The sequence below is a fragment of the Schistocerca nitens genome, chromosome 2, assembly GCF_023898315.1.
Source record: "Schistocerca nitens isolate TAMUIC-IGC-003100 chromosome 2, iqSchNite1.1, whole genome shotgun sequence".
NCBI classification, from domain to species: domain Eukaryota; kingdom Metazoa; phylum Arthropoda; class Insecta; order Orthoptera; family Acrididae; genus Schistocerca; species Schistocerca nitens.
Genome location: NC_064615.1, coordinates 45,790,507 through 45,814,154, shown reverse-complemented (window position 1 = coordinate 45,814,154; position 23,648 = coordinate 45,790,507). Strand labels below are relative to the sequence as shown.

General features: G+C 44.4%; 1 protein-coding gene across 1 annotated transcript in view; it reads left to right on the top strand.

Moving 5' to 3' along the window:
* LOC126234828 (reversion-inducing cysteine-rich protein with Kazal motifs) overlaps positions 1 to 23,648 on the top strand; it is a 383,413-nt gene that overhangs the window by 18,443 nt on the left and 341,322 nt on the right. The window lies entirely within an intron of this gene.

The following is a 23,648-nucleotide window of genomic DNA, read 5'->3' as shown; positions in this document are numbered from 1 at the left end:
TGTTGTTGTTCAACAGTTGGCAGCACTTGCGCATGATGGAAAACTTGAACCTTCACACTGCATACATCAAGTTTCCATTGCGAGAAAAATACTTGTGTCACAGCTAAGACACAGCAGAACGTACGCAATTGTAGCCAGAGAGTCTAAAGGGTTAAGAGTTATGAGCACTTGTTCGTCTTGGCAATACTGAAACACACCTCTTCTAATGAACAAGTCCTCACAGCTCATAAGGTATGCATTTTATGGTCCATGTCTAAGAAATAATTTTTCTTGTTTTCGGCCATACTAACTCCTCGGAAAATATGGCAAGTAAAGATCTTGCAGTAGACGAGACTTGTATCACAGTGTTGAAGATGAACTACCAGTAGCTGTTAAGGTATGCATTTTAGAGAGCGTGTTTACTAGAATTTTTTTGCTTCGAATGATAGTTCCTCATATCCCTGATTATTGACAATTCCTTCTGTGCAGCCTATATATTATCAGGAAATGCTGAGGGAAATAGCTTAGGAAGTTAGAAACGGGAAGTAGTGTACGAGTTTCACTATTTGGGCAACCAAAGAGGACAAAAAATCAAATTCACACTTTCTATAACGAAGGAAGCACTTCAGCGGATGTTGTTAATACCTCTATCAGTTTTAGTGTTAGAAAGTCTTTCATGAAGTTATTTGTCTGGAGTGTAGTCTTTTACGGAAGTGAAACGTGCACCATAAGGAGTTCAGACAAGAAGAAAACAGAAGCCTTCGAAATGTGGTGCTATCGAAGACGTGTAGATCGCGCAACTATTAAGGAGGTACTGAGTCTAGAGACCAAGGCGTGAATACACTAAGCAGGCGAATGGATGTAAGTCGCGACAGTTATTCGGAAGTAAAGAGGTTTGCACAGGATGGATGTTGAAAGCTGCATCGAAACAGTCTTCAGACTGAAAACCACAACAACAACAACAACAACAATTTAAAAAAATAGATGACTATCGGAGACTGCAATACCGTGAGAACTAAGTGTTTCGAAAATGGTAAGAAATTGAAAAAAGTTAAAAGGATAAAATGGGTCAAATGGCTCTGAGCACTATGGGACTTAACAGCTATGGTCATCAGTCCCCTAGAACTTAGAACTACTTAAACCTAACTAACCTAAGGACATCACACAACACCCAGTCATCACGAGGCAGAGAAAATCCCTGACCCCGCCGGGAATCGAACCCGGGACCCCGTGCTCGGGAAGCGAGAACGCTACCGCGAGATCAAGTTAAAAGGATACTTTTCAGTTGTGTCCCTCAGTACTAGTCCAAGCTTACTGGTTGCAGAAAACATTCCAGGCAGGAGAAGACGCCCATTCACAGGATGAAATAACTGCCGCCAGCAACAAATCCAGGTAAAAAAAAAATGATACACCTTTCCCCATTTATGTTCTCGCATAGCCGTGGTCTGCAGACCTCTTGTCGCAGTCTTTAAGCTAAGTCAAATACTAACAACTGTGGTGCACACTTCTATTTTATACCAGATAAATTATGAAGTCGCAAAATTTATGGAGGTTTGTCACTGTTATAGGTCTGAAATCAACTGCGTGACACGTGTACCTCTCAAATGTTTGGAAGAATATCTTTCAAGTGCTATATCTTTGCGAACTGTGATTTCTTGCACATTGCGGTAAGGCGTTGTACTAAACACCGACTTAAAAAAATCATTATTTTTATAAAACATTTAATACATTGTATTTTTATTAAACTGGTAGGCATCTGCTGTATAGAAAGCTATATTTGTGTGTATGTGCGGTGTGCGGGAAAGGGGGAGAGGAGGAACCTGTAACGAACGGTGAACCATCGATTCGCGCTTGCCTCAGAGTAGACTTACACACAACGCACTCAACTGTTTCCTTACAGGTGTTGATCTCTTCGGCTCCTCCTAGTAACATGGAAGTAGTTCTTTGATACCTTAGTATTTCCTACTACTTTGCCTCTTCTACCATTAGTGTTCTCCAAGTATATCTTTCCTCGCTGATTCAGCGCGGAATCTCCTCACTTCTTATCTAACCCAATTTGTTTAATTTTTCAGCCTCCTTCTGTGACATTACATCTCAAACGCTTCGCTTTTCTAGTTTTTGGGTTTTCCTGCAGTCCAAGATAAATTTCCATAAGTTGTGGTGTCCAGACGTAAATTCTCAGAAGTTTACTTCTCACATTAAGGCCTATGTTTCATAGCAATATATTTATTTTTCCGGGAATACTATCATTGTCTGTGTAAATCTGCTTTTTTTGTCCTAGACGCAAAGCATTATTATGCTACTTCAGTTATTCGGATGACGTCTCTGGGTAACCGATAGCCATTAATAGTATAACACGTTTATTTGATTGCATCAAAGAAAATATTAAGTGTACGAAAGCAAGTTAATCACTGTGTGCCCATAAAATATCAGTTTTCCACAATTTCATTTCAAACTTCAGTTTTCTTCTATCAAAACGAGTTGGCTTTTGTTAATCAACTTCCTAACTTAAGCCTGAAACCCGCAGTAAACCCTTTCTAAACTGCAATACATGTATCTCTCTGTACACAGCCAATTTATCGCACGGTGTGTTTGAAGACTATATGTTGCTGGTTTCAGACAGTCAGAGAATTCTTACTGGCCTGTCAAATTTAGCAGTGTTTGATGCGCAACACTAAGTGTGTTCGGTGTCCTCAACACTTCTCGGTACTTTTGATTAGGCTGAGTAAGAAGGCCTCTGTGTAGGTAAAGCACATTTAATTTCTGCGAGAATCTAGAACGTGTTAACAGTGTCTGCATCAAATAAACATTTAACTAAGACAACATAGTACCAAGCAATAACAAAATGATTCAAATGGCTCTGAGCCCTATGGGACTTAACTACTGAGGTCAGCAGTCCCATAGAACTTGGAACTACTTAAACCTAACTAACCTAAGGATATCACACACATCCATGCCCGAGGCAGGATTCGAACCTGCGACCGTAGCGGTCGCGCGGTTCCTGACTGTAGCCCGTAGAACTGCTCGGCCACTCCGGCCGGCCCAAGCAATAACAGATTCCGTTACGTTATTAAGAGACGTTACATCCCTAATAAGAGATTCCGCTCTCATTATCGACTGGAATTCTTTGTACTTTTAAGAAATTTTAGTTACCTTTTTTTCATACTAAAGCAGCTAAAGATAACACACGATCGTCGTACACTGGAATGTAGTGTTTGCTTTATGGCGTCTACTTTCTAGTTCCTCTAGCACTTGAACAGAAACATGTAGAGAAAATAGGGAGTCAACTATAGACTCACAACTGTCAACAGTAAACTGTAAAATGTCAACTCTGAACAGAAACAGGGCAATAGTAATCGTAGCGTCAGCTCTCAGCTGAGCTGTTATGACGTGGGACACCTACTTATCTGAGAGCACAGGTCACTGCATTTGTTGATTGCCACTGCTATCTCGCGATGGTTTTTGAGTTAACTGGAACCCTTATAACATACGCAAACCTACTATCAAAGTCCATGGCTGATTCTTCCACTCGGCACCCATACACAAGGTCACTGTCCTCAGCGGAGGTAGTGGCGGATGTGTCCCCATAAAATGATGCGGGTCACTGTAATACATTCGTGTTCCTTGTTCAGCATCTGGACCCAAATGTTTGTTTTCTCCTCATGTGTTGCGCTGTACACGGCATTCTCATTATAGAGCTCTTTAAATTCCGCTACGTGGATATCACTGCTGAAACTCCAGTCTCGTCCAGGAGGTTGCTTGTTTCGCAACAGTACAGGGCTATTATTCATGTAGACCTGGTATGATCATTAATATTCGGTTGTTGTTGTTGTTGTCTTCAGTCCTGAGACTGGTTTGATGCAGCTCTCCATGCTACTCTATCCTGTGCAAGCTTCTTCATCTCCCAGTACCTACTGCAACCTACATCCTTCTGAATCTGCTTAGTGTATGCATCTCTTGGTCTCCCCCTACGATTTTTACCCTCCACGCTGCCCTCCAATACTAAATTGGTGATCCCTTGATGCCTCAGAACATGTCCTACCAACCGATCCCTTCTTCTGGTCAAGTTGTGTCACAAACTCCTCTTCTCCCCAATCCTATTCAGTACCTCCTCATTAGTTATGTGATCTACCCATCTAATCTTCAGCATTCTTCTGTAGCACCACATTTCGAAAGCTTCTATTCTCTTCTTGTCCAGACTATTTATCGTCCATGTTTCACTTCCATACATGGCTACACTCCATACAAATACTTTCAGAAAAGACTTCCTGACACTTAAATCTATACTCGATGTTAACAAATTTCTCTTCTTCAGAAACGCTTTCCTTACCATTGCCAGTCTACATTTTATATCCTCTCTACTTCGACCATCATCAGTTATTTTGCTCACCAAATAGCAAAACTCCTTTACTACTTTAAGTGTCTCATTTCCTAATCTAATACCTTCAACATCACCCGACTTAATTCGACTACATTCCATTATCCTCGTTTTGCTTTTGTTGATGTTCATCTTATATCCTCCCTTCAAGACACCATCCATTCCGTTCACCTGTTCTTCCAAGTCCTTTGCTGTCTCTGACAGAATTACAATGTCATCCATGAACCTCCAAGTTTTTATTTCTTCTCCATGGATTTTAATACCTACTCCGAATTTTTCTTTTGTTTCCTTTACTGCTTGCTCAATATACAGATTGAATAACATCGGGGAGAGGCTACAACCCTGTCTTACTCCCTTCCCAACCACTGCTTCCCTTTCATGTCCCTCGACTCTTATAACTGCCATCTGGTTTCTGTACAAATTGTAAATAGCCTTCCGCTCCCTGTATTTTACCCCTGCCACCTTTAGAATTTGAAAGAGAGTATTCCAGTCAACATTGTCAAAAGCTTTCTCTAAGTCTACAAATGCTAGAAACGTAGGTTTGCCTTTCCTTAATCTTTCTTCTAAGATAAGTCGTAAGGTCAGTATTGCCTCACGTGTTCCAGTATTTCTACGGAATCCAAACTGATCTTCCCCGAGGTCGGCTTCTACTAGTTTTTCCATTCGTCTGTAAAGAATTCGTGTTAGTATTTTGCAGCTGTGGCTTATTAAACTGATTGTTCGGTAATTTAATATTCGGTGTTAACTGAATATTAATTTGTAGGATGTAAGACGATAAAACCCGTAAAATGAATGCGCTTCTGTTCTCTATCACAGATACTAACGTTGGATAAATGTTACATAATGTTCTCAGTTTATTATTCGAAATATAATGAAATGTTCATTTTCAGTAACATTACCCGTTTTTTAAAAAGTAAAAAGTCACTTTCCATTAAACTGGACGTCACTGTGTATAAACCTTGGTTGCAGGTAAATGCCAGTCTTAAAGCTACTTATCTATATCGCATCATTCATATTGATGAGTATATTATTCAGATCAGTGAATGTTATCAAATTAGCGAAGACGAAAGATTCCGTATCTGCTGTCTAGGAACAGCACGAACGCAACAGAAATAAGTACAATTGGGTCCAACTGTTACTCAACTAGGTAGTTCAATAGCGGGACAGGCGACGTCAATAAGGACAGTACAAACAGTTGATGTCTCTTGGGGAAAGACGTCGAGAGCCCTAATTTCCTTGAAGAGAGTATTTTTAACAGCCACACAAAACATTGGCACGTGCATGTCATGGAGGGACGCGAAAGTAGAACTATAAAGTTTTTCAGTGGTCATACGACTACACTGATTTTCCATAAAAATTCCATCTTACTACTTTGAAAGAGCTGTATATACACTGCCTGACAAAAAAAGAAAAAGTGAAGTAGCCGAAAGAGGAGGAGGAAACGAAATAAAAGTTAACGGCTTGAGAGCGTATGTGATTTTATTTCAGTGATTAGAAAATTGAGTCAAATTTACAAAGAAGTTGGTAGAATGAGCCCACTTATTAGATGACGTTGCACCCGCCTGATCTACAGGCAGGCACTCATTCGGTTGCAGCCTCTCCTGAGGTAAGCTGGGTCACAACTGTTGTAACACCGTTGGTCCATCATGGACAGGAGGCATCGGGTGGTAAAGTAATTGTCAATGTCAATGAAATTTGCCAACAGCCGTGTAACTTGAAATATTATTTTATTTTATTTTGAAGGCTACCAGTTTCAGCATTTCACTATGCCATTTTCAGGCCCCATATGCGTCTCTCCAAATAAACGAAAATGTCATATAGAGCCATAAACCTCTGGACGTCGTGAATTCGATCGTTACACTAGTGCTTTTATTCGAAGAACGTTCTTGGACTGCATGTGTGGTCAGTTGCTATCAACTCTTCCAATAAAAGACTAGTCTAACGATCGAATTCACGACATCCAGAGATTTATGGCACTATATGACATTTTCGTTGATTTGGAGAGACGCATAGTGAAATGCTGAAACTGGTAACCTTCAAAATAAAGTAAAATAACATCTTAAGTTACACTGATGTTGGTGAATTCCATTGAGATTGACAATCACTGCTGTACCTGGTCCTTTATATCTAGGATACTGGCAATGGGATGAAGTTGTCGTCCGAGCTGGTACCGCACATATTCTGTCGGAGACAAAGCTGGGGTCCTGTTGCCAACGGGAGTACCTCAGTACCAAGTGGACAGGTCATAGAGACGCGTGCCATGCGTGAACGAGCATTGTCATGTTGAAAAATGGCACCATCGCACAGCCCCGTAAGTCATGAGAATTCCGGATGTGCGTGACGTACCGTTGTACTGTCAGAGCTCCTTCAATGAGTACCACCAGCGATCTCAAATCGTACATGACGTCTCTCCACACCATAATCGCCGGGAGTATCTCGCACCTCGTTAAAACATTGGAAAAATGAGACTTCTCGCCAAGTTGCCGCCATACTCTCCAACGGTGGTTATCCTTGGTAGTGATCATCGTTGGACACACTGCGACTCCATGAATCAGTCCTGTCACGACCCCTATCCAAACGCTGCTGTTTAATGGCAACCTTAGCACGGGACGGCGACTCCCTACTGTGGATGCTGATCAGTTTTGCCGGATGACACACAGTGTCACAGGCAGTCCATTTTTTGTTCTCGGATGGCAGCCGCTGATGGGAAAGGAATACGATGTGCTTGTTGCATATGGCGATCCTCCTGAGCGGTGGTGAATCGTGGCCGATAGGGACCTTGGTGACAAATATGCCTGTCGTCACTTTACCATGCGGTCCCACATCGGGACACTGTCACATCCGAATGCCTCGCAGACCTGGATGCTGCCCGGTTCGAAATGCCGACCAAACTGACACCCTCGACTTGATACCTTTCAAAGACTGTAAAGAGCTGCTAACGCTATCTCGTAAGAGTACGCTGCATCTCCGTGTACTTCACACTGAGTACTCAGCATCTGGCGCTATTCACGCCCCTTATACGAATACAGACACATTACTAGAACTGGTAACAACACTGAACAGGAATTAAGCTAATACACTCTAGTGGTCGTTTTACCTGTTGCATAGCATGGAAACCCTAATCATTTACACGACTGACCATAAAAATTGCTACACCACGAAGATGACGTTCTACAGACGCAAAATTTAGCCGACAGGAAGAAGATGCTGTGATATGCAAATGATTAGCTTTTCAGAGCATTCACACAAGGTTGGCGCCGGTGGCGACAACTACAACGTGCTGACATGAGGAAAGTTTCCAACCGATTTCTAATACAGAAACAGCAGTTGACCGGCGTTACCTGGTGGAACGTCGTTGTGATGGCTCGTGTAAGGAGGAGAAATGCGTACCGTCATGTTTCCGACTTTGATAAAGGTCGGATTGTACCCTATCGCTATTGCGGTTTATCGTATCGCGACATTGCTGCTCCCGTTGGTCAAGATCCAATGACTGTTAGCAGAATATGGAATCGGTAGGTTCAGGAGGGTGATACGGGACACCGTGCTGGATCCCAACGGCCTCGTATCACTAGCAGTCGAGATGACAGGCATCTTATCTGCATGGCTGTAACGGATCGTGCAAGCACGTCTCGATCCCTGAGTCAACAGATGGGGGCGTTTGCAAGACAACAACCATCTGCACGAACAGTTTGACGACGTTTGCAGCACCATGGCCTGTCAGCTCGGTGACCATGGCTGCGATTACCCTTGACGCTGCATCACAGACAGGAGCGCTTGCGATGGTGTACTCAACGACGAACCTGCGTGCACGAATGGCAAAACGTCATTTTTCGGATGAATCCAGGTTTTGTTTACAGCATCATTATGGTCTCATCCGTGTTTGGCGACATCGCAGTGAACGAACACTGGAGGCGTGTATTCGTCATCGCCATACTGGCGTATCATCCGTCGTGATGGTATGGTGTGCCATTGGTTACAATTCTCGGTCACCTCTTGTTCCCATTGAAGGCACTTTGAACCGTGGACGTTACATTTCAGATGTGTTACGACACGTGGTTCTACCCTTCATTCGATCCCTGCGAAACCCTACATTTCAGCAGGATAATGCACGACTGCACGTTGCAGGTCCTGTACGGACCTTTCTGGGTACAGAAAATGTTCGACTGCTGCCATGGCCAGCACATTCTCCAGATCTCTCACCACCTGAAAACGTCTGGTCAATGATGGCCGATCAACTGGCTCGCCACAATACGCCAGTCACTACTCTTGATGAACTGTGGTATCGTGTTGAAGCTGCATGGGCAGCTGTGCCTGTAAACGCCATCCGAGCTCTGTTTGACTCAATGCCGAGGCGTAGCAAGACCGTTATTACGGCCAGAGGTGGTTGTTCTGGGTACTGATTTCTCAGGATCTATGCACCCAAATTGCGTGAAAATGTAATCACATGTGAGTTCTAGTATAATATATTTGTCCAACGAATACCCGTTTATCATCTGCATTTCTTCTGGGTGTAGCAATTTTAATGGCCAGTAGTGTACATACCCACCGATGTCGTGTACTTAAGATATGAAATTGCACCGACGTCCGACAATGTCCGCTGGGTGCTTCACTCGTTTATCAGACCGCGTAGTTTGAATAAAAAGTGAAGACAAGCACACAAAAAAGTTTTGTAACCGAACAAAATTCCTGAGTTTTAATTTGATATAACTTTCGAACCTAAGTTTGGTAACGGCAGTTGCTCATCCCCATCAGAATTCGTTCTACTGTTAGATTCTTATACAGGTCTCATGTATCTTCCTGCCTTTCACACAACTTCTATGGTTAATTATGTTGTTGAAATTTTATCCCAGTATCTAATAGAGTCTGTTCACATGTTCGCCTCGTGTATCTACTTGTGCTTTGGCAGGTAACACCAGAGATTTATTTGTAGGTTATCTTCGGCAACACGGTATTTCGTGCATTGAAATAAAAACCGTCAGAGACATTTCCTTTTCGTATAAACCTTCTCTGCCTAACATTACTCACGTATATTGCTCTCTATTTCTTTTCGTCTTGTTTTACATCTAACAACGGATAAGACAGTTATCAGACCGCACAAACGACTGACCTAGTTAGTTTTTTTAATCGGTCTCTCTAGTCTCACCAAGAACATGTTTTGCAAGCACTGATAAGGCTCTCTCGTTACATGATTCACACCAAGAATCATCTTGGCTACATCACGTTCTCTCTATGTCGTCCATCTTTCTCTGTTGGGTTTCATCTTGATCGTAATAGCTGTTTAATAATGTGGTTACATGCCTCCCAGTACTTATATATCTGAACAATAATAATGAATCTACTAGTGCGCTACAGGGAAATTTAAAAATATTTCTCTGCTTCACAAATTGCTTTCTCACTTTCTAAGAAATTGTTTCTAACGATTGAAGTGTAGGTGATTGCTCACGATGACCAGTCTCCATTACACGACTTCCCTAAAAACCACAAAACGACTTAAATACTGAAGAAACGTTTACGGTTACAGTCGTTCTTAAGAACAGCCGAGGACTTTGATCGTTATACCTTTCAACCTAAAATTTGTAACCCTCATATTTCGTCTTCTAATGATTTTTCACTGAGTGTATCAAATTTTACCTCCACTAGCGGCTGGCACTATTAATTCGTCAATTGAAGACTTGAAATCTGTAAAAGAGTCCCCGATCATTTTTCGTACTTTGTGAATCCCCGTCTTGATCACATACGTTACACGAGTCACATCGGTTTGAGCTTACTGCCAGATGACTGATGATTCTAAATTTTATTGTTCTTATACCGACTGCCAAGAAATAGTTTTTTATCTCTGCTCACTAGAGTAATTTTCGTGATTGACACCATGCAACTTACACCTCTGAACGTAAAGGTATTCCGTGAGAAAACAGTTGATGACTGTGACATCCATTTCTCTGAAGCATATTTTTTTCTTCCGTATCGGTAGTATTGAGACGTGTTTAAAGCAGGTGGAGAAAATATTGAAATATGGTGGTTCTAAACAAGGATTGGATACGTATTTTAATTTATTTCACCACATGGACGTTTATAATTTCCAGAGGTGAAGTCTTATTACGGAGAAAAGAACTGCGACTCAAAGATCATTACTTGATGACGATTGCAGGTGATCGCAAGAGGTTTTGGTGGTACAGCATAAATACTGTCCATAGGCCTGCTCTATCATGAAAATGTACGTCTATATTTAACGAAAGGAAATATATTACGAGCACCTAGGGAACTTCCCAACAACCGTCAGTTGTAGTGTTCTTCGGACGTGAATACCATCACAAGAATTTAACTTCCCTCTTTGCACGCTGCTATTCTCGAATAAAACATTACAGCCATCATCATATCTGATCCAGATAGAAAATTAGAAAAAAGCGGTACTATGACAATAAGGGTGAACATACATAAAAAGTAGGACTACATATAGAGACAACATGGTTAGCAGCCAAAGATACCAGCAGTACAAACCATTAAGAGTTTTCAGATACAAATGTCATCGTGAAATAATCTGTACAGATGGGCACACAAAATGTGGTGGCAATGATCTGGGGGCATCCTATTCTAATGCAAACGTACCTAAGTCAATAGAGGGCGCTAGTGCGGCGGTACATCAGTAATGAGTATCATAAATTTAGTAGCTTAAAATAAAATATACTTGGTAATTAATTTAAATTATTTCATTTGGAAAACTGTGTGTCTAACAATGAAATATAACATATAGAAATAAAATACACACTTAAAATATGAAAAAAACATGTAAAAGGCAAACAACTATTAATAGAAAAATACTGGCATGACAATGCAGATAACACAACATTGTGTGAAAGTTAGAGGGTAATGTACAGTAGAATCTATTAACAAAAAGCTTTCAGGATGAAAAAGCCAATAAAACCAACCTGATGCGAAGATAAAATGCAACATTAAAAATACCTTGAGTCGTCTATGTTTCGAATGTAGTTTATTTATGCGACCATTTTCCACGTTTCACTACGCCATCTTCAGTCTCCCTAACCAACGTATAGGAGGAATCCAACATCAGGTGCAGTCGAAATAGAGGCCAGTATTAAGTAATTTGTGTCTGTAGACTGCTAGTTTCAACAAAGCGATCCCTTGGTTCATCAACTGAAGACTGCTAGACAAACATGTTTCATTGTCATCAACTGATGAACCAAGGGATTGTGTTGTTGAAACTGGAAGTCTACGGGTACCAGTTACATAATGCTGGCCCCTATTCCGACAGCACATGAGGATGGATTCCTCCTACACGAAAGTCAGGAGGGCTGAAGACGGCATAGTGAAACGCCGAAACTAGTTGCATAAATAAATTACAGTGAAAATAAAGAGGGATGACGTCGCTCAACCCTCTTGTACAAAGCTGGACTTACGGAGACGTATGCGAAGATGGCCAATGCAACAAGAATTATTTTATAAGAGATGCGATGGCGTGTTCAGAATACAGTCCAGTTATCGCCACCCGCAGCCTCTGCGTAAGGTTTTTCGCTTTTCGGTGGAGCCACTTGTGGAAGAAAGCCCCAGTCTTCGTATCTGATTACGTTATCTCTTTCTAAAAATATCTTTAATAATAGGTACAGTTTGTACTTCTCACCTGCCTGATTCTTTACGTAGTTTTGTGTACAATAAACATTAATTGTAATGTGACACGGTTCAGTGTGTTTACTTTCATTATAAAGTTTACGGACATGAATTTGGAAATTATCAGTATCGGCATGTGTTACACATAAATTATCATCTTGCGGTGTTGCAGTTATAAACAACACACAGTGCATCAGGTCGTTCATACATAGCTCAACTGTGAATTACGAAAAAGTCTTTTACAACAATTATTCATTCACAGTTGTAAATATTATGTACCAAAAGTTTCGCTAAATGTTAATATGTGACAACAATTTTACAGTACGAATATAAAAAAAACCACTGAAGGTAGCACAGAAATTGCTGAAACATGTCTGAGTAAAACAAAACTAAAAAGATGTCCTGCATGAAGCGGAATTCCTCGTCCTAGTTTCACATAAAATACACTCCTGGAAATTGAAATAAGAACACCGTGAATTCATTGTCCCAGGAAGGGGAAACTTTATTGACACATTCCTGGGGTCAGATACATCACATGATCACACTGACAGAACCACAGGCACATAGACACAGGCAACAGAGCATGCACAATGTCGGCACTAGTACAGTGTATATCCACCTTTCGCAGCAATGCAGGCTGCTATTCTCCCATGGAGACGATCGTAGAGATGCTGGATGTAGTCCTGTGGAACGGCTTGCCATGCCATTTCCACCTGGCGCCTCAGTTGGACCAGCGTTCGTGCTGGACGTGCAGACCGCGTGAGACGACGCTTCATCCAGTCCCAAACATGCTCAATGGGGGACAGATCCGGAGATCTTGCTGGCCAGGGTAGTTGACTTACACCTTCTAGAGCACGTTGGGTGGCACGGGATACATGCGGACGTGCATTGTCCTGTTGGAACAGCAAGTTCCCTTGCCGGTCTAGGAATGGTAGAACGATGGGTTCGATGACGGTTTGGATGTACCGTGCACTATTCAGTGTCCCCTCGACGATCACCAGTGGTGTACGGCCAGTGTAGGAGATCGCTCCCCACACCATGATGCCGGGTGTTGGCCCTGTGTGTCTCGGTCGTATGCAGTCCTGATTGTGGCGCTCACCTGCACGGCGCCAAACACGCATATGACCATCATTGGCACCAAGGCAGAAGCGACTCTCATCGCTGAAGACGACACGTCTCCATTCGTCCCTCCATTCACGCCTGTCGCGACACCACTGGAGGCGGGCTGCACGATGTTGGGGCGTGAGCGAAAGACGTGTATGAAATTGGTTGTGCGTGTGGATTAGTCTACATAGGTGAGACGGGACGTCCGATTAGCACAAGGCTCTCGGAACATGAAAGATATATCCGCCTGAAACAACACACTAACTCAGCAGTGGCGGAACACCGAGACGAGTGCGGGAAACCAATATTTTTTCAAGAAGCCCGCGTCCTGGCGAAACAGCCTCTCACTTTCAAAAGAAAAATTAGAGAGGCGATAGAAATAGCCAAAAGACCCGCCAACATGAATAGAGAGGACGGGTACAAGCTTCCGAGGTCTTGGCTGCCTGCAATAGCAGGGCTACGGAGCGGCGGCAGAGCCGTGGCGGCCCATGCAGACACGCGGGGAGCCGCAGTAGTGGTCGCGAGCACACAAAGCAATGGCACGCCGCAGCCGGCTTCTGGACAGCATGGAAACAGTGTGACGTCACAGCCATCACCTGTTCGCTATTCGTCCGTCTCCTCCAATGGGGTGGATTAATATAAAGACCAATAGAAAACAGCTATTTCAGCCAATGACAGATAATAAAGGAAACACCAATAAAGCTTACCTTTCACCCCTCCTCCTCCTCCTTTTACAGCCAATCAAGTAACGACACGGTTTTCTCGTGCAGCTATTTAAGGAACCAAGTGTGTTCATTTAGCAGTTAACGTAAGGCCCTGATGAAGGCTAGCTGCAACGCTGGCCGAAACGTTGGCGCATTTTAAATTATGACGATGCGGTCTGATACCCTGAAGAATTTTATTGAAGAATTCCATATCTGTTTGGGAACAAAAAGTCCATGAATGGTTCCAAATGGAGCAGCTGAACATAACCATTTCCCTTCAGTGATCGGTTTTATTGGAGAGGTCCCACTCCATATAAACACAGCCCACACCATTGTGGAGCCACCAGCAGCTTGCACAGTGCCCTGTTACAACATGGGTCGATGGCTTCGCGGGGTCTGCGCCACCCTCGAACCCTTCCATCAACTGAGATCGGGACTCGTCCGACCAGGCCACAGTCCAATCGATACGGTCGCGAGCGCAGGAGAGGAGCCGCAAGCGATATCGTGCTGTTAGCAAAGGCACTGGCGTCGGTCCTCTGCCGCCACAGCCAATTAACGCCACATTTCACCGTACTGTCCTCAACGATACGTCCTTCGTACGTCCCACATTGATTTCTTCGGTTATTTCGCGCAGTGTTGGTTGTCTGTTATCTAGTGCCCTCAGTCGTTAACTGACGGCCGTCGGCCACTGTGATGTCTGTAGTGAGAGGAAATGCCTGAAATTTGGTATTCTTGTCACACTATTGACGCTCTGGATCTCGCAATATTGAATTCCGTAACGGTTTCCGAAACGGAATGTCCCATGCGTCTAGCTTCTACTACCACTCCGCGTTCAAAGTCTGTTAATTTCCGTCGTGCAGCCATAATCACGTGCGAAAACTCTTCACACCAATCACCTGAAAGCAAATGACGGCACCGCCAATGCACTACCCTTTCATACACTACTGGCCATCAAAATTGCTACACCCAGAAGAAATGCAGATGACAAACGGGCATTCATTGGACAAATATATTATACTAGGACTGACATGTGATTACATTGTCACGCAATTTGGGTGCATAGATCCTGAGAAATCAGTACCCAGAACAACCACCTCTGGCCGTAATAACGGCCTTGATAAGCCTGGACAGTGAGTCAAACAGAGCTTGGATAGCGTGTACAGGTACAGCTGCCCATGCAGCTTCAACACGGTACCACAGTCCATCAATAATAGTGGCTGGCGTATTGTGACGAGCCAGTTGCTCGGTCACCATTGACCAGACGTCGTCAGTTGGTGAGAAATCTGGAGAATGTGCTGGCCAGGGCAGCAGTCGAACATTTTCTGTATCCAGAAAGGCCCGTACAGGACCTGCAACATGCGGTCGTGCGTTATCCAGCGGAAATACAGGGTTTCGCAGGGATCGAGAACACTGTTCAAAGTGCCGTCAATGCGAAAAAGAGACGTGCAACCAATGGCACTCCATACCATCACGTCGGGTGATACCGCAGTATGGCGATGACGAATACACAATACCAAAGTGCGTTCACCGCGATGTCGCCAAACACGGATGCGACCATCATGATGCTGTAAACAGAACCTGGATTCATCCGAGAAAATGAAGTTTTGCCATTCTTGCACCCAGGTTCGTCGTTGAGTATACCATCGCAGGCGCTCCTGTTTGTGATGCAGCGTCAAGGGTAACCGCAGCCGTGGTCTCCGAGCTGATAGTCCATGCTGCTGCAAACGTCGTCGAACTGTTCGTGCAGATGGTTGTTGTCTTGCAAACGTCGCGATCTGTTGACTCAGGAATCGAGACGTGGCTGCACGATCCGTTACAGCCATGCGTATAAGATGCCTGTCATCTCGACTGCTAGTGATACAAGGCCGTTGGGATCCAGCACGGCGTTCCGTATTACCCTGCTGAACCCACCGATTCCATATTGTGCTAACAGTCATTGGATCTAGACCAACGAGAGCAGCAATGTCGCGATAGGGTACACTCCGACTTTCATCAAAGTCGGAAACGTGATGGTACGCATTTCTCCTCCTTACACGAGGAATCAAAACAACGTTTCACCAGGCAACGCCCGTCAACTGCTCTTTGTGTATGAGAAATCGGTTGGAAACTTTCCTCATGTCAGCAAACTGTTGGTGTCGCCACCGGCGCCAACCTTGTGTGAATGCTCTGAAAAGCTAATCATTTGCATATCACAGTATCTGCTTCCTGTCGGTTAAATTTCGCGTCTTTAGCACGTCATCTTCGTGGTGTAGCTATTTTAATGGCCAGTAGTGTAACATTGTGTACGAGATACTACGCCATGTATATGTGCATATGACTTTTGTCACCTGATTGTAGTCTTCTGCTTCTTTGGTTAGCTTTCCATTATGAGAGTGGCAGTATCTAGTATCAAAAAGTAAGACACTAGCATCACTGTGCTGGCCAGAAATAGGTCGAATTGAACTGTTACTGAATACAGTGCAATCCGAAAGTCGTCATGACTTCTTTTCATACATCAGTGCCTTCTTCCCAATTTTGTGCTCTCTATTGCTTTCCCCGCTCCGCTGTCTCCTCTTCGTCCTCCTACTCGTCCTACATCTACATCTACATCTATATCCATACTGCGCAAGCCACCTGACGGTGCGTGGTGGAGGGTACCCTGAGTACCTCTATCGGTACTCCCTTCTATTCCAGTCTCGTATTGTTCGTGGAAAGAAAGATTGTCGGTATGCCTCTGTGTGGGCTCTAATCTCTCTGATTTTATCCTCATGGTCTCTTCGCGAGATATACGTAGGAGGGAGCAATATGCTCCTTGACTCCTGGGTGAAGCTATGTTTTCGAAACTTCAACAGAAGCCCGTACCGAGCTACTGAGCGTCTCTCCTGCAGAGTCTTCCGCTGTATAATCTCCGTAACGCTTTACTAAATGATCCTGTAACGAAGCTCGCTGCTCTCCGTTGGATCTTCTCTATCTCTTCTATCAACCCTATCTGGTACGGATCCCACACTGCTGAGCAGTATTCAAGCAGTGGGCGAAGAAGCGTACTGTAACCTACTTCCTTTGTTCGCCCACTGCTTGAATACTGCTCACCAGTGTGGGATCCGTACCAGATAGGGTTGATAGAAGAGAGAGAGAGAGAAGATCCAACGGAGAGCAGCGCGCTTCGTTACAGGATAATTTAGTAATCGCGAAAGCGTTACGGAGGTGATAGATAAAATGCAGTGGAAGACTCTGCAAGAGAGACGCTCAGTAGCTCGATACGGGCTTTTGTTGAAGTTTCGAGAACATAGCTTCACCCAGGAGTCAAGCAGCATATTGCTCCCTCCTACGTATATCTCGCGAAGAGACCATGAGGATAAAATCAGAGAGATTAGAGCCCACACAGAGGCATACCGACTATCTTTCTTTCCACGAACAATACGAGACTGGAATAGAAGGGAGAACCGATAGAGGTACTCAAGGTACCCTCCGCCACACACCGCCAGGTGGCTTGCGGAGTATGGATGTAGATGTAGATGTAGGAGGAGGAGGAGGAGGAGGAGGAGGAGGACGAAGAGGAGACAGCGGAGGGGGGAAAGTAATAGAGAGCACAAAACTGGGAAGAAGGCACTGATGTATGAAAAGAAATCATGATGACTTTCGGATTGCACTGTATTCAGTAACAGTTCAGTTCGACCTATTCCTACCCAGCACAGTGATGCTTGTGTCTTACTTTTGGATACTAGATACTGCGAGTCTCATGATGGAAAGCTAACGAAAGAAGCAAAAGTATACAATGAGGTGACCGAAGTTCTTCTACTACCACTTGTACATCTTCTCCCCGTACCCACTTTGCGCTGCCTACTCCCCTTTCTTCAGTCCTTCCCAAGTTTCTTCCCCACGTAAGTGGAACCTCAGGCACGCGGTTCGCCTGACATCCCGTAGTTAGGCCAGTGCGTATGTCCCAGCGGACTGCCGCGGCTGCGGCACAGCGCGGCCCCATCTAGGGAGGCGTCGCGGGCGTCGCGGCGTGTCCTCGCCGAGCGTCGCTGCGCGTGGCGCCTTGCCAGGGCCGGGCCGCTCCACTCTGCTCCGGTTTATTTACTGCCTCGCGGGGGCAGCGCCAGCTCCGCCGCCGCAGCCGCCAGCGTGGACCGAGTGCGCCGTGTTTTTTGTGCTCGCGGCGAGTGCGTGCGAATGTCTCGCGCCGGCTCTGCGCCGCGCTGCTCCTAGCTCCGCCGCTGCGCTCTCTGCAGCCTCGTGAATTACGGTAACCCACACGACAATTAAATGCGGGAATTAACAGTATTAGGACTGCACTTTGCCCCCAAGTCCCTAGCAACTACGGGCACATTAAAGAAGAAGATACACTACTCGCCATTGAAATTGCTACACCACGAAGATGACGTGCTACAGACGCGAAATTTAACCGACAGGAAGAAGATGCTGTGATATGCAAATGATTAGCTTTTCAGAGCATTCACACAAGGTTGGCGCCAGTGGCGACACCTACAACGTCCTCACATGAGCAAAGTTTCCAACCGATTTCCCATACACAAACAGCAGTTGACGGGCGTTGCCTGGTGAAACGTTGTTTTGATGCCTCGTGTAAGGAGGAGAAATACGTACCATCACGTTTACGACTTTGATAAAGGTCGGATTGTAGCCTGTCGCGATTGCGGTTTATCGTATCCCAACATTGCTGCTCGCGTTGGTCCAGATCCACTGACTGTTAGCAGAATATGGAATCGGTTGGCTCCGGAGGGTAATACGGAACGGAACTGGATCACTGCGGCCTCTTATCACTAGCAGTCGAGATGACAGGCATCTTACCCGCATGGCTGTAACGGATCTTGCAGCTACATCTCCATCCCTGAGTCAACATATGGGGACGTTTGCAAGACAACAACCATCTGCACGAACAGTTCGACGACGTTTGCAGCAGCATGGGCTATCAGTTCGGAGACCGTGGCTGCGGTTACCCTTGACGCTGCATCACAGAGAGGAGCGCCTGCGATGGTGTACTCAACGACGAACTTGGGTGCAAAACGTCATTTTTTGGGATGAATCCAGGTTCTGTTTACAGCATGACGATGGTCGCATCCGTGTTTCGCGACATCGTGGTGAACGCACATTGGGAGCGTGTATTCGTCATCACCATACTGGCGTATCACCCGGCGTTATGGTATGGTGTGCCATTGGTTACAATTCTCGGTCACCTCTTGTTCGCATTGAAGGCACCTTGAACAGTGGACGTTACATTTCAGATGTGTTACGACCTGTAGCTCTACCCTTCATTCGATCTCTACATTTCAGCAGGATAATGCACGACCGCATGTTGCAGGTCCTGTACGGGCCTTTCTGGATACAGAAAATGTTCGACTGCTGCCCTGGCCAGCACATTCTCCAGATTTCTCACCAACTGACGACGTCTGGTCAATGGTGGCCGAGCAACTGACTCGTCACAATACGCCAGTCACTACTCTTGATGAACTGTGGTATCTTGTTGAAACTGCATGGGCAGCTGTACCTGTACACGGCATCCAAGCTCTGTTTGACTCAATGTCCAGGCGTATCAAGGGCATTATTACGGCCAGAGGTGGTTGTTATGGGTACTGATTTCTCAGGATCTATGCACCCAAACTGCGTGAAAATGTAATCACATGTGAGTTCTAGTATATTTATCCAATGAATACCCGTTTATCATCTGTATTTCTTCTTGGTGTAGCAATTTTAATTGCCAGTGGTGTATTTAGGCACATCTGATTATGAAAACAATTACTCTGTAGTCAACGCTCTCTTGCCACGACGAACTGAAATGTTCGGCTTCTTCCATGTCTGCTCAGCGACCACAAATAGTCCTTTACTGTTTATTTGTGTGATTTCAATGGTGTGAACTAATTAACTATCCTGCTGTGTGTGGTGTTCATAGTGTAACAGGGATTCTGAATGTAGAAAAGATCCCACCTATCGAAACTTAAGCACAGATAACAGAAGTTTATTGATAAAATGGTGAACGAAACTTCAGTTTGCATCATGTGTGATGGCGGACGAATGAGTTCTTTCGCCAACAGTGTGTAGATTTTTATAGGTTTCCCAACAGTTTCATTAGCCTTTCCTGTGTTGAGCGATTTTGGTTCATTTGCTGTCCCGGGGTCATTTATTTCGAAACACATTGTATGGTAGTGAAATATGGACTGGGGAAACCAAAACAGAAGAAAAGCGAAGCATTTGAGGTTTTGCGCTACAGACGAAAATAGGTCGACTGATAAGGTAAGGGATGAGGAGGTTCTGCACAGAATCGGGGAGAATAGGAGTATGTGGAAAACACTGATAGGACATCTGTTAAGACATCAAGGTATGGCTTTCATAGTACTAGAGGGAGCTGTAGAAGACAAAAACCGTAGAGGAATACAGAGATTGGAATAGATCCAGCAAATAACAGAGGACGTCGGTTGCAACTGGTACTCTGAGATGAAGAGGTTGGCACAGGAGGAACTAAAAAAAAAAAAAGTCATTTTGGGGTTCCTGCGACGACTGAAAAGAGGAACCGAAGTACGATCTCTATCGGTGTAATAATTTTGAAGAAAGGAATTAAGTATTTTGTCCTTTCCGTTTCGATCCCATTGTGCTCACTGACTGTTTGGAAAAATGGCTTTTATCTGTTTACTGATTAAACGTCCAGATGAACAGAGTGTATCGTCACTCATTATCAAAGTCTTCATTGTGGGACTGGAAAATAGGTTTGAGGATCCTGCCCCGATGCTGCAAAGTCCTAAGTTATTCCTGGCAGCTATGAGAAACGTCTGACATCCCTAGATGATTACTGTCCGAAAACATGGCTGACCCATTTCTCACCTGAACCTCTGGGGCTGCATGGCTGAGGCATGGACTGGTACCAGACCGACTCTACACTTGAACCGTGGTACTACTCAATTCTTTAGAAAATCAAAAATTACAATCTCACCACAGTTATTTAAAGGAAATAGGAAGCCCGAGATCGCTAGTGATGGGCAAGCTTGTGATTGTTTTACAATTTTAATTTGACTCAAAACAGACTTTATTATAAACTTCAATTCGGACATTTGCCCTCTTACTGATGCAATATACAAACCTCCACTTTAACTGAATTATATAAACACGAATAAGAATCATATTTTGAATCCGCAGCCAAAGTCATAGATAGTAGGCACGGTGAAATTATCAATCATATACAACCGTTCTTGTTTAACCATATCTCAAAAGACTAGTAACACTACACATTCCAACCCAAAGTTACACAGCCACATAATACCACAACTTCATTAAAAAACAACGATCTTAAGGCTTAATAAAACTGAACTGCCCACATAAAGGTCCACAGTTCAACATGATTATACTAAAAATGCAAAGTGGGCCAACCAAGGTCACAAAACTGGCACACAGGAAAAATAACAAGTTGCACATTCATTAAAGATACACAAATGATTAACGTAAGTGTTAAATAAGAATGGCTAGTAATCACTCAACCAGTAAAATGACTTACAGAAACGCTAATATTAACAAAGTGGCCTCACTTAACTAACGGACATAATGACTCAGAATGATTCCGAAAATGCTCTTAACTTTAGAGAACAGCGTTAAGGCCCACAGCAGTATTTGGAAGCAATAACGCTACGACCGACAGGCAATACGAGCGTTCACTCCCCACGGCTTGTGCACAGGCTGACAAGCAGGCGGTATATATTTATATAGTACAGTCCGACCTGCCTCACAATGCCCGGTCCTGACAAGAATTCATAACCGCACCGACGCCAGGAAACGAGCAGACTTAACAAATGGCCTGCAGCACAAATAGATTGCAATGAAAACAAAGTCAAATGACAGCTGCACTGGAAAAAATAATAAACATGCCCCCAAATTCTTATGGAGCAATACTCTAATATTACCCGTCTCCCAGTAAATCAGCAGGAAACTTAGAGGTGACTTCCAGTTGCCTTAAGGCACGTTCAACATTAAATAAGCATACCAAATCTTGCCGTGATAAATGATTAAACCAATAACTCTACGGCTGCCAGGCGCATACACAACCGCAACCAGTCACAAATCGGTCGACATGTCCTAAAAAAGTTAAAATTTACATGAAAACCACTTAAAACACACACTCCACAGATGATGAGAACGAAATGAGGAACATCAGCCACCTTCAAATAGCCACTGTGGAACCAAGTTCATAACCATCTCCGGCCGCTACCCATGCCATAAAAAGTTTCAACAATCTTCTTAGTTAAACACCGAATAAAAATCATAAGTAACTTGGAGCTTGAAAATTACGAGCTGGGAAGCGGTTCAGCGTGAGACGACGAACCTACCACAATTTTGCACGTCAAGGCGCCCAATGATCGGCACCGTACATCCGACGCGACAAAAGACAAGGACGGCGAGCACGGCGAGGCCCGTGCACCACGGTTAGGGACGCCGGCTTGTTTTCAACACAAGTTGGCTCGTTGAACGCCGACCGGAGACTCTCCCGTCACACGTTCATCTGGAAAAACCACCGGGGGCAGCAGTCAAAGACAGCAAGACAGCCGAATATCGATATCAGCGATGCAAGTAAAACAGACTACCGCCAGTCGCCACGGCTCAACACTCTTCAACAACAATAGGTTATCAGACATATCCTGCCCTTGAATGAGATTTTCACTCTGCAGCGGAGTGTGCGCTGATATGAAACTTCCTGGCAGATTAAAACTGTGTGCCCGACCGAGACTCGAACTCGGGACATTTGCCTTTCGCGGGCAAGTGCTCTACCATCTGAGCTACCGAAGCACGACTCACGCCCGGACCTCACAGATGTACTTCTGCCAGTATCTCGTCTCCTACCTTCCAAACTTTACAGAAGCTCTCCTGCGAACCAAGCAGAACTAGCACTCCTGAAACAAAGGATATTGCGGAGACATGGCTTAGCCACAGCCTGGGGGATGTTTCCAGAATGAGATTTTCACTCTGCAGCTGAGTGTGCGCTGATATGAAACTTCCTGGCAGATTAAAACTGTGTGCCCGACCGAGACTCGAACTCGGGACATTTGCCTTTCGCAGGAGAGCTTCTGTAATGTTTGGAAGGTAGGAGACGAGATACTGGCAGAAGTAAAGCTGTGAGGTTCGGGCGTGAGTCGTGCTTCGGTAGCTCAGATGGTAGAGCACTTGCCCGCGAAAGGCAAAGGTCCCGAGTTCGAGTCTCGGTCGGGCACACAGTTTTAATCTGCCAGGAAGTTTCATATCCTGCCTTTGTCGATGTGATTTTCTGCAAAACAAAACAGTCGGTAAGTCCTGTGAATAGTGCAAATTGGTTTTTGAGCAATTTCAGTTACGTCTACCTGTATGTTCGTAAGAAAGGCTACAGCCTGCATTGCAACGCGTAGCGTTTTATACACTAACTTCATTTCCTATCCTTTGTATGTTATTCCTGGGGGGTTGACTTGTTTCCGCGGGCGACATTTCCGTAGTATTAATAGTGAATACTAAGATAATGGAACATTTACAATTATATACAAGACCGTGAAAGGGAGGAGATTAAGAAAATGGGAGTTAGCCCAGCCAAACTTACGAACGAGATGGATAATGTACCATTCCATATTAACTATTTGGTGGAAATGAAAGTACCGGAGCATGTTGCCAGAGGTCTCTCAGGCGTACACAGGAAGCTGGATTTCACATGGCATGACGTCAACAAGAAGCAGTTGATGGAAAGAGACAGCGACTGTCAATCGGCGAGCATTTATGCCGCACTGCGGTCGTGTTCTTCACTACAAAATGACCCAGAAGCAACATCTGGATCACACACGTAAGAATCATGGAGAAACTGGAAGAAGGGCGAAGTATGACGAGTACAACCCTGTAGTTTGGTACTGCACACAGTATAG